Source organism: Chlorocebus sabaeus, chromosome 8, assembly GCF_047675955.1.
Source record: "Chlorocebus sabaeus isolate Y175 chromosome 8, mChlSab1.0.hap1, whole genome shotgun sequence".
NCBI lineage: Eukaryota > Metazoa > Chordata > Mammalia > Primates > Cercopithecidae > Chlorocebus > Chlorocebus sabaeus.
Window position 1 is genome coordinate 84,805,184 of NC_132911.1, and position 12,534 is coordinate 84,817,717.

At 37.9% G+C, this 12,534-nt stretch overlaps 1 protein-coding gene across 2 annotated transcripts in view; it reads right to left on the reverse strand.

Moving 5' to 3' along the window:
- The window catches only part of ZNF704 (zinc finger protein 704), a 247,188-nt gene that overhangs the window by 226,528 nt on the left and 8,126 nt on the right, over window positions 1-12,534 (reverse strand). The gene's annotated exons all lie outside the window — the stretch shown is intronic.

Here is a 12,534-nt window from a genome sequence, read left to right on the forward strand (position 1 = left end):
ATAACAGGTGCTGGAGAGGATGTGGAGAAATACGAACACTTTTACACTGTTGGTGGGACTGTAAACTAGTTCAACCATTGTGAAAGACAGTGTGGCGATTCCTCAAGGATCTAGACCTAGAAATACCATTTGACCCAGCCACCCCATTACTGGGTATATACCCAAAGGATTATAAATCATGCTGCTATAAAGACACATGCGCACATACGTTTACTGCAGCAGTATTCACAATAGCAAAGACTTGGAACCAACCCAAATGTCCATCAAGATAGACTGGATTAAGAAAATGTGGCACATATACACCATGGAATACTATGCAGCCATAAAAAAGGATGAGTTCGTGTCCTTTGTAGGGACATGGATGAAGCTGAAACCATCATTCTCAGCAAACTATCACAAGGACACAAAACCAAACACCTCATGTTCTCAGTCATAGGTGGGAATTGCATAACGAGAACACCTGGACACAGAAAAGGGAATATCACAAACCAGGGTCTGTCATGGGGAGGGGACGGGGGGAGGGATAGCACTAGGAGATATACCTAATGTAAATGAGGAGTTAATGGGTGCAGCACACCAACATGGCACATGTATACATATGTAACAAACCTGCATGTTGTGCACGTGTAGCCTAGAACTTAAAGCATGATTTAAAAAAAAAAAGCATTCACTAAAAATAAAAAAATTAAAAAAAAATAAGTGAAACAGGTCAAATGGTCAGATACAGAAAGACAAATATCACATGTTCTCACCTATAAGTAAGAGCTAAATAATGTGTACACACGGACCCAGAGTATGGAATGATACACAACACTGAAAGGGAATGATAATGGGGTAGGGGGTGGATGGATGAGGAGAGATTACTTAATGGATACAATGTACATTATTTAGGTGATGGATAACCTAAAAGCTCTGACTTCACCACTACACAATCTATGGATGTAACAAAATTTCAATTGTACCCCCATACCTTTACACAAATAAAAAAATAAAAAATAACATAATGATCATAGCATAGAATTTCAACCTCCTAAGGTAACTACGACTATAGTGAAACAAACTGCATTCACTTGGTCTCTGAAAAAACCAGTTTTGTGTTTTTATTGTCTATTTGCTTCAAAGAAATGCTCTCTCATTTGGTCAGAGTTGAGAGTTACATCGAATGCCTGTTCAGTTCTTTTGAGACAGGGTCTCACTTTATCACCTGGGCTGGAGTGCAGTTGCGTGATCATAGCTTACTGAAGCCTGGAACCTCTAGGGTCAAGTGATCCTCACACCTCAGCCTCCTGAGTAGCTGGGACTATAGGCACATGCTGCTGTGCTCAGCCAATTCTTTATATTTTATATAGAGAAAGGGTCTTGCTTGGTTGCCCAGACTTGTCTTGGACTCCTGGCTTCAAGCAATCCTCCTGCCTCAGTCTCCCAAAGTGCCAGGATTATAGGTATGAGCCACTGTGCCGGGCCTCTGTTCAATTCTTGATAAACACTGAAATTACTTCAGAAGAATAAAATGTATCTGCCTTTCGATTGACTTTTTTGTTTGTTTAAAGGAAAATGCTAAAATGAAGACCTACAAATTAAAACTTAAAACTATTTGAAATCGAAAAATTAATTTAAATTTATTAAATTAATCCTTGCCTATCCCAAAGTTACAAAGATATTCTCCTCTGTTTCTTCAAGAAGCTCTGTAAGTTTTAGCTTTTATATTTATATCTATGATTCATTTTTAAATAATTATTTCGTGTATGGTGCAAGGTTGAGGTAATTGAGGGTTGGTTTGTTTTTTGTTTTTCTTCTTTCCAGATGAATAGTCTTTCCAGGACTGTTAGTCAAAAAAGCTTTTTAATTTCTTTGGTGCCTTTGTGAAATCATTTCTGTGTAGGTCTATTTTGGGGTTATTACATGAATTTATCTATCTTGTAGCACCAGTAGCACACTGTCAGGATTACTCTCACTTTATAGTGAGTTCTGAAATCAAGTAGAGTAAGTCTTCCAATTTTGGTCTTGCTTTTCAAAATTGTTTAGCTTATTGTAGTTATTTTGCATTTCCATATGCATTTGAGATTAGCTTGTCAATTTCTTACTAAAAATCTTGCTGAGATTTTAATTGGGATTGTGCTGAATCTTTTAATCAATTTGTGGAGAACTGACATCTTAACCATATTAAGTTTCTACATGAACACAGTTTATCAATTCATTTATTTAGGTCTTTGCTCTCTCTCATCAATGTTTTACAGATTTCACACACCTTTTTTGTACATTTTTCATTCATTTTATCCCTAAGTGCTTAGTTTTTGATGCCACTATAAATATTTGAAGTCTCCTTTTAGTAGTTTTGTTGATTCCTTAGGATTTCTCTGCATATGTCATCTGCAAATAGAAACAGTGATACTTGCTTTTTTCCTAATGTTTACGCCTTTCACTTATTTTTCTTGCCTTATCGCACTGGCTAAAACCTCCAAGATGACATTGAATAAAACAGGGCAGACATCCTTGCCTTATTCCTGATATTGGTAGAGAAAATTATCTTTTGCTATTAAACATGAGGTTAATTATAGGATTCCTATATATACACTTTATCAATTTGGGGAATTTCCATCCGATTTATTGAGTTTTTAAACCATGAATGAGTACTGAACTTTGTCAAATGCTTGTTTATGCATCTATTGAGATAATCATATGGCGTTTCCCTTTCAATCTACTAATACAGTGAATTACACCAGTTGATTTTTAGTATTTAAACAACTTTACATTCCTAGAAGAAATGACTTTGATCGTAATGTATCATACATTTTATATCACTAGATTTTATTTGCTAATATTTTGTTAAGTGTTTTTGCCTATGTACATGAAAGTTTGCCAAGTTATTTGTAATGTCATTGCATGGTTTTAATGTCAAGGCTATGTGTTTTTGCCTATGTACATGAAAGTTTGCAAAGTTATTTGTAATGTCATTGCATGGTTTTAATGTCAAGGCTATGCTGGTCTCATAAAATTTATTGGAAGGATACCATCTTATTTCTTTTTTGTAAAGATTTTTGTAAGACTGCTATTATATCTTCCTTAAGTATTTTATAGATTTCACTGGTAAAGCCATTCTCATTGGGAGTTTTCTATGTACAAAGGTTCTTAATTATAAATTCCATTTCTTTTATTTATTTTTTTTACCTCAAATCATGGGATATTTCTTTAACAGATGGTAGGTTATTCAGATATCGTGTTACTTCATGTGGTCAGTTCTGTTAACTTGAGTTTTTCAAGGAATTTTCCCATTTCATCCAAGTTTTCAAATTTACAGGCAAAAGTCCTTTACTAACATAAAAGTAGTATGTCTGAATTTTCATTTTAAAATCTATAAGATCTAGAGTAATGTCCTTTCTTTCATTCAATCAGCTTTTGATTTCACAGATTTTCTCTAATGTTTGTCTTTTTATTTCCTTCCTCTTCTTTTTCTAACACCTTTGGATGGAAGATCACTGATTAAAGGCTATACATTTGCCTCTAAGCACTGATATAACTTCCACAAACTTTGATGATACATTTTCCTTTTCAATCAGTTAAACTATTTTTCTAATCACTTGTGATTTCTTCTTTATTCAATGGTTTATTAAAAGAATATTGATTGGGCCGGGCACAGTGGCTCACGCCTGTAATCCCAGCACTTTGGGAGGCTGAGGCGTGCAAATCACTTGAGGTCAGGAGTTTGAGACCAGCTTGCAACATGGTGAAACCCCTGTCTCTACCAAAAATACAAAAATTAGCCAAGCATGGTGGTGCACACTGGTAATCCCAGCTATTCGGGAGGCTGAGGTCATGCCACTGCACTCTAGCCTGGGTGACACAGCGAGATTCTGTCTCAAAACAAACAAAAAACAAACAAAAACAAAAGAAATATAGTGATTTTTAAGTATTTGTGAATTTTCTAGCTAAATTTTTATTATTTATTTCTAATTTTATTCCATGTGGTCAAAGGATATACTCTATGTGATATGATTTCAATTCTCTGGAATTTACTGAGATTTGGTGTGCCCCCCAGTATACAGTGTACATTCATACTCATGGTAAAATTGAAAGGAATGCCTATTTTGAAACTGCCCAGTGTAGCAGTCTGTAAGCATTAATTAGATTAAGCTGTTTGGTGGTGGTATTCAAATATTGTATAACCTTACTTTTTGTTACCAATTCCATCAATAATTGAATGTAACAAAGATATTCAATGATAATTGTGAATTTGTCTATTTCTCTTCTTGATTCTTTGGGCTTTTGCTTCATATATTTTGAAGCTTTCTTATGAGGCACATAAATATTTAGGATTTTTATGTCTTCTTGATAAACTGACTCTTAACATTGTGGGATATTCTTCTTCATCTCTGATCATAGGTTTTAGGTTCTAAGGCAAGATGTATTTTCTATGCTAAAGTAAAAAGATAAAACATGAAACCAGATTGCTAGACTCAAAAAACCATTACTTTGTGTTGAAGTTAATCTACCAGGGGTAAGAAAGGGTTGCCCCTGTCTTGTCTCCAATATGACCACTATCGGTACAGGGTGATAGGAACTATCCTAAGCAATGGGTTGTGATAGTGGGAAAGTAGGTGTTGGAGTAACAGCTGCAGGCCTGCTCCCCTAGGGTTCACTCCCATGCCATGCTTGTCTATGATGATTTTATTTGCTTGGCCTTAACCTGAATGATGGCTCCCACCAGGATGCCAACAGCACTAGCACGTATGAATGATGCGGCTGTGTGAATTCTTTATGTTTCTTAATACAAATATTTTGCTTTTGTATTTCTCAATACATTAACCTGAGAGGCCCTTAGTTTTACACTGTGTTCTCAAGGACATGAGCAACCTTGGGGATAAGTCAGCAGCAACTCCAGGTCTGTCCGACAGGCAGACTTTCACTCCACAGAATGACTTTGACTATGCCTTCTTCTACTGGATGAGTGGAAATAAGCCTGAACAGAAAAGCGACACAGAGAGGTTAAAAGAGGTCAGGGTTGGTGAAAGGACCAGACTGAAAACAGTGAGAATGAGGCTTGCATATATATACATATATTTAAGAATTTCTGAACCAAACCTTTAATCCTGGGTCATTAGCTGATTTTTACACAAGAGTCATCCTTCACTGGATAAGGCTAAGGCTACACTACACGTGCACACACTCATGCAAAAATCCCAAGACACTGTGGGGCAAACAAGATTGTAAGAATGAAACCTTTGTTTTTATCCCATGCTGCTGGGGATGTATATTTGAAGCACACACACTGGAACCTTAACCTTTCAAACCTTTGTACTTCTGTGTGGCTTTCAGATAAAACTGTAAACAAGAGCTTCTTTGTGGTGCAGGGCCAGCCAGCATCTTCTGCTGCAGTGATGATAACAAAGTCTGGGGAGCTAACAGAGAAGGGAAGATTTGATGGACAACACATGAAATCAGTGTGTACTTACCTCGTTGACCGCTGTCTCTGTGTTGAAATGGGACAAGTGGAATAGAACACACTGGGTGATGTGTGCCTGACTGTGGGTTCAGTCTTTCCAAAATCATCCCCTTTCTAGCTTTTAGATTTGTCTGAGCCTTATAGAACTTCAAAAGTTGCTGGTTTAGTGACTGCCACATAGTCTAGTTTGTATAAATATAATGTGTTGATCTTTCTCCTGTTGTTTTAGGGTATTGTTTACCAACATTTTGTATGAAAAAAATACCAAAGATTTTTGTCAAAAGATTATGCACCACACAAAGAATCTGATTTGTAAGCCTTGTGACCCTTTTACACAAAGTGGGCATCTTTACCCACTCTCTCATTATGCTCCTTCCCTTATTTCCTATATTAGACAAGATCTTCTGTCCCAAAAACTTGACTCCTCTCCTACTTTTAACTAAAATGACAAGATGCATGTACATACTGAATTCTTGGGGTGACTCCAAATTACAAAAGACTTGCATTAAAAATATGAATAAATTAGGAGCTCTGTAGCCTTCATTTCCAATCCATACCCCAATGGTTGAAGTCCATTCCTTATTGTGTTTACGTCAAACACTTTTACTGCTGGATTTGTATGGACCAGGTCTGTTTACTGCTCTCAAATCCTAGAGTAGACAGAAATGAGAGATGGGTGGTGGGGGCAGGAGGAAGTCTTCCACTTAGAAACTTGAAGTGGGTGACTAAGAAATGAAAGAAGAATGTCCATCCAATTCACTCAGGGACTCTTCCACTGATGCAAGAGACCAATGTCAAAGCAGCCACAAGACTGTCTAGTATCATGCAGACTGAATGTAATTCAGCTCTGTTTACCGCTAGAATCCGAAGCTTTATCTTGAGTTTACAAGAAGAGTGAGGAAATAAAATGAGAACTTGTCTTTGTCTTTTATTTCCCCTTATTTCTGAACTGCAGAAGACAACCCCCTTGAGATCTGATGACACTATCACTGGAGTATATTTATTGGATGTTTGATTTTGCTGTATTGGATTCTTCCTTTCCCTTACTTCCCTCAGTGTTTTCTAACACATTTACCCTCTCCTTTCCTCCACTTCTTTTTTTCCTGAAAAACACAATGAATGAATAAAGTCTTATTGGCACCGAAAAGCCAAAGCAACTGTGGTTGCATGCTAATGGGTAAGGAGTTTCTTTCAGGGGTGACACAAGTGTTTCAAAATTAGATTGTGATGATGGCTGCACAACTCTGTGAATATACTAAAGAACACTCAATTGTACACTTTAAATGAGTTACATGGTATGTGAATTAAATATAATAAAACTGTTGAGAGATAGAGACAGACAGAAATGCAGCACTGCATCTGTAGTGTTCCAGAGCTCAGTCCCAGTTACCTTCCCTTCTCTACCTGCTGTACCCCTTGGTATGCTCCCTCAATCCCGTCACTTAAATATCATCTAGTGGCTCGTGTCTTCTGAATTTCCATCTCCAGCTCCATCTTCTCCACTGAATTCCAGCCTACTCGACATCTCCATTTGGAAGTCTAACAGGTATGTCAAACTTAACATGGTTAAGACAGAGCTTTTGATTCTTCTTTCAATCTGAATCTTTTCTTCCTCCATACAGTCCCATCTCAGTAATACACCTCCATCCACAAAGTTTACTAAAGTTCAGTAAAATAGCCATGTGGTTGAACAAGATAGAAAAAATAACTTTTTTTGAAGACAGTTTTACTCTTGTCGCCCAGGCTGTAGTGCAGTGGTGCGTTCTCGGCTCACTGCAACCTCTGCTTCCCGGGTTCAAGTGACTCTCTTGCCTCAGCCTCCTGAGTAGCTGGGATTACAGGCATCTGCCACTACATCTGGCTAATTTTTTGTAGAAAAAATGACTTTTTCAAACAATCAAACCATTAACTTGTAAACGAACTTAACTAAGATCTTTGGGGTATCTCACTTTAACACATAAAGCTAGACATAGTTTACAAACAATGAAAACTATATCATTCTATCGTAGTTTTTAAAATAAAGATAATTTTTCCAAATAACCTTGTGCTAGAGTGCAAGAAAAATTCAAATGACAAAAATCAATACAGGGAGTTGAGAAGACCTATTTGAATAGAGATCTCTTTTAGATCTCTTTTTTGAATCAGAATAAAGAGCAAAAAGGGCTGGGCGCAGTGGCTCACATCTGTAATCCCAGCACTCCAGCACTTTGGGAGGCCGAGGCAGGCAGATCACCTGAGGTCGGGAGTTTGAGACCAGCCTGGTCAACATGATGAAACCTCGTCTCTACCAAAAACAAAAACAAACAAACAAAAATTAGTCGCGTGTGGTGGCACATGCCTGTAATCCCAGCTACTTGGGAGGCTGAGGCACAAGAATTGCTTGAACCCAGGGAGGTTGCAGTGAGCTGAGATCTCATCACTGTACTCCAGCCTGGGCAACAGTGAGACTCTGCCTCAAAAAAAAAAAAAAAAGAAGAAGAAGAAGAAGAAGAAGAAGAAGATGATGATGATAGAAGAAGAAGAAGAAGAAGAAGAAGGAGGAGGAGGAGGAGGAGGAGGAGGAGGAGGAGGAGGAAGAAAGAAGAAAGAAGAAAGAAGAAGAAGGAAGAAGAAGGAAGAAGAAGGAAGAAGAAGGAAGAAGAAGGAAGAAGAAGGAAGAAGAAGAAGCAGCAGCAGCAGCAGCAGCAGCAGCAGCAGCTAAACGAATTGTTGTCACTCAGCAGATGGCTAGAAGCACATTTTCAGAGCCTCTTGTACATCCACCAGCCACTCGGGTAATAAGATATGGAAACAGAGACCTTGCTGTCTTTCTGTAAACTCTACCTTGGGTCATATCAACCCTTCAAGTGGCTCCTCCCCTACTATCACCTCCTCTTTCCCACACTAAGATGCCACAGTGTTTGTTCTGTGTTTACGTAGGCTCAGTTGTCCATTCCCCCCCTTTTCTGAGAATTTTTACTGTAATATATGATAAAACAAGACTACATTTTTTCAAATAGGTACTCTCAAATATTTATTTTTATAAATTCTAAGATCCTCTTTCTAATATTTCCACTCTTTTTCTAATATTCTGTTACATTAGTTTTGAGTTAGAAGTCTATGAACCTGACAATCAAAACATTTTCAAAAACTTCCAAAAAATTGTTAAAAATTAGAAATTAGTTCCTGTATGCACTTGCAGCTGAGTTGCAATGCATGCACAAACTACATGAAAGCATTTATGACAACCTATGAAAACTATTTCACATTGTTTTAATTTATAATTTAATCCAAAATATTCTTTCTCCTTAAATTTCTATTGTGGCTTAGGTACCAATTCCAATTATTTAAAAAATCTGTTTGTCCCAAATGTTTTCCAAAATGTTTGACAAATACCTGTCATTCAGTATAAAATTCTTCATATATATATTTTCAACAGAAACTGTTCTGTTCTTCTCTGAGACTTATTTCACACATCTATAAAATGGGGATGATAATATCCACCTCTCAAGGTGATCCAGAAGATCAAGTAAGGTTGGCCATGAGGGCCTTCTATTAGTTACAATGCACTAAATATTGGGTAATATGGAAATAAACGTCGAACAATATCCAATTAAGAGTTATTATACATGGTCTCAGCATTCACAAGTACTTAAATCCCTTTACTTGTAATAGCAATAGTGTTGACAGAAAATGTATCAGTCCTAGAATCCTGGTAAATTTTATGTTCTTTTCATTGAGACTCTCCTGATAGTTTCAATCTTTTTTCTGTTAGAATGTAAAAAACAGGCCGGGCGCGGTGGCTCACGCCTGTAATCCTAGCACTTTGGAAGGCCGAGGCGGACAGATCATGAGGTCAGAAGATCGAGACCATCCTGGCTAACACGGTGAAACCCCGTCTCTACTAAAAATACAAAAAACTAGCCGGGCGTGGTGGCGGGCGCCTGTAGTCCCAGCTACTCAGGAGGCTGAGGCAGGAGAATGGCATGAACCCGGGAGGCGGAGCTTGCAGTGAGCCAAGATTGTGCCACTGCACTCCAGCCTAGGCGACAGAGGAAGACTCTGTCTCAAAAAAAAGAACGTGAAAAACATTATTAAACACACTTTCCTGGATATAAACACCTTGTGAATTTCTGCTCCCTTGGCGCTTTTAGATTCTGTTATAATAACACTTCCCACACCCTCCTGTCTTCCACATTAGACCCATTGTGGGTACTGATTTATTGAGAAAGGTAGTGTTCTCTACCAGTTTTTAAGCTTCACACACAAGAATGGTATTCACAGATATACAAGTGAAAATTTACCACAGGAAATACTCCCTTTTTTAGAAATTCAATATTGAAGAGTTATCAGCTTTATGAGGAAAAATATGTCAAAGCTTCTATGACCCACTACAACACTTTAACTCTCCTTTGTGCTTGTGAAATTCACTTGAAAACTTATTTCTTTAATTAAGCAGTTTTAGTTATTTATCTCAAGGATAAGACACTTATCCATGCCTTTCCCACCAAGAAAAGAAATTATAAACCAGTATTTCCCAAAATGTATCCCAAAGGAAAGATGCTCTAGAAAAAAAGTCTGATAAATATGTAAATATCACAATCTATATATTCACTCTCTTAGAAACTCAAAATGGCCCTTGGCATATATAGCCAGCAACTTTTTTATAGATATATGTGTGTTATATTACTCGTCCAATTTCCTCTATGTTTGAAATATTTTATAACATAAAAAAACTGTATCTCTACTTTCAAGTGGAATTTCCTGAAGTCCATTAATTACCGAGCCCTTTTCTCTGTGTCTAGACATCTCCCTAATAGTGGGAGCAAGCAGATGTGAGTTTAGAGGTATACTTTGAGCCACCCATTTCCATCTACCCAAAAAACAAAGAATGACTTATTCACCAAACAAAATTACAAGTCCAAGACACCAACGCACAGGAGGGTGGCAAGGGCAAACCCACGCCTTGGAGATTCCAGCCACGTGCAAATGAGAGGTAGAAGGTGACATCACCTTATTTCCACAGCAGCTTTAAGAACTATATTCAATGTGTGTGGTAAGCCTCTTCCAACCTACCCTTTTGGATAATAGCCAGGTTTCTCCAATATAAGAGCTATAGATCTGAACAAACTGATGAACATAAGAGATAGGATGTCTCTGTCCTCTTTGCACAAGTAGATAAACGACTCACAGTTCCTGAGCTGAAAGGGAAGATTAAAGCTCACCACATATTATGATGGAATACCACAGAGTTCAGATAAACGGGGTCACTTCAGGAAGTAGCTCTCTGAAATGCTTTGGTAGCATTAACAAGGAGGTTGTAACAGTCAAAATAACTGCAGGATTTTGGATCCTTGAGCACAGTTTTACAAATGTTTCCTTTCTGAAACCCAAAACAAAATAAATTGCCATCCATATCTAATTTCAGGAGGTCTCTGGACCATATTAAAAAACAATAGCCAATGATGGAATCATATTATTCCAATTTTATAGATAACATGAAAGCATACAGACAGTAAGTAACTTGATGTAGCCATGCAACAAGTGAGTGGAGAAGCTAGAATTTGAACCCATAGCCTATGCCATATCACTTCTTGATCTACAGAGAGGTAACAGTTGGGTGGGGGCAGCTGAGAGGATCATCTCCTTTAACTCAGCCTGTTTTCTCCCATCTCACTGATGCGCCAACAATGAAGGTCACATTTACGAACTAAAATTATCCTTTCTGCAGGTTTTATCAGATGGTATTTCAGGGTATACAACCTTTTAAAACACTGGGTTTAATTTAAACTGTTGGAGCACTTTTAACATTCACTTATTTCAACTAGCCATCTACAATTAGTCTGAATCAAGGAGATATGACTTTCATTTAACCTTCCATTATGACAAGAACATATGTAAAGCAAACGTCGTCACCAGTGACCGTCAGGTATGGCACAGAGACCTCCCATGGAGCAGTGCCCAGGCAGCACTCTACTACTTCTTTGCTCCTCAAGCCTCCATGGTGTTCTGCAACATGAACAAATCCCCCTTGTGTGTTACTGCAAAGTCCTGACTTTCAAAGAGAGTCTGAACATTACAGACTCTCCTTGAAAACTCTAGAGTCAAGCTTGCTTCCTACATATAAATTATAACTCTAAATTTTTCCAAAACCGTATCTTCAATGACGTGTAAAACTTCAATCGTTCTAATTCTATGAACACATATTTCAGAGTTATATTCTGTTCCATTTCATTTAGTAAATAAGAGCAACTAGAGTTATTTGCCAAATTCAGTGATCTAAACTCATCTTTTGACCAGCTATTCCAGAATCACCTCCTAGCCAAACCACAGAATCTTCTTCAAATGGATCACTTGGTTACAGTTGTTTTAAAGGTATATTTCAAAGTTACATCTCAAATTGTGGTAGCTAAGAAAAGGCTTTGGGCAGATCTAATCTTGATCTCATTAGGGATAATGAGGAAAAGCGACTTCATACCTCTTTACAGACAACTTGGCAGGAATGTGTTAGAATGTGGGCTCCCTGAAAGCAGAAGGAGGCCTATTTACTGTTGTATCCTGTGTGTATAGCAGGAGCCTGGTAAACAGTAGGGCTCAATAAATATCTCCTAATAGAGGGAATGAGCAGAAACATGGACAACACACCCAAAGAAAATCATCCATATTTCAACGACGTACAGTTGGCTGGTTATGAGGGTCTCTAAGTATTAACAAATATTTCAGAAAGTCTAATGGAAATCATGCATTTACCTTAAGATGAGATGGCACAGGGCAACTAAAAGTCAAGTTTGCTTGACTTCTGCAAACATTATATCAAGTCATTGTAACAAGGCTGATTGTTTCATGCACATCAGAAGTTTGGATGTTATACAGTGACATGGGGAGGGAAAGGCTCCCTTACTCCTCTAAGTCCCCCTTGCAGGGAGGGATACATTAATCTAACTGGGACAGATTTACCAATTTTAGAAGATCAAACCCACATAGGGCTGTGGCTCTCTCAGGCTCTGTTAGATGGGGTATCACTACGATGCCCAGGCTGGCCTCGAACTCCTGGGCTTAAAGCTCCCAAATAGCTGAGACTACAGGTGCACCAGGCCTGGTTTGGCTCCCCCCTA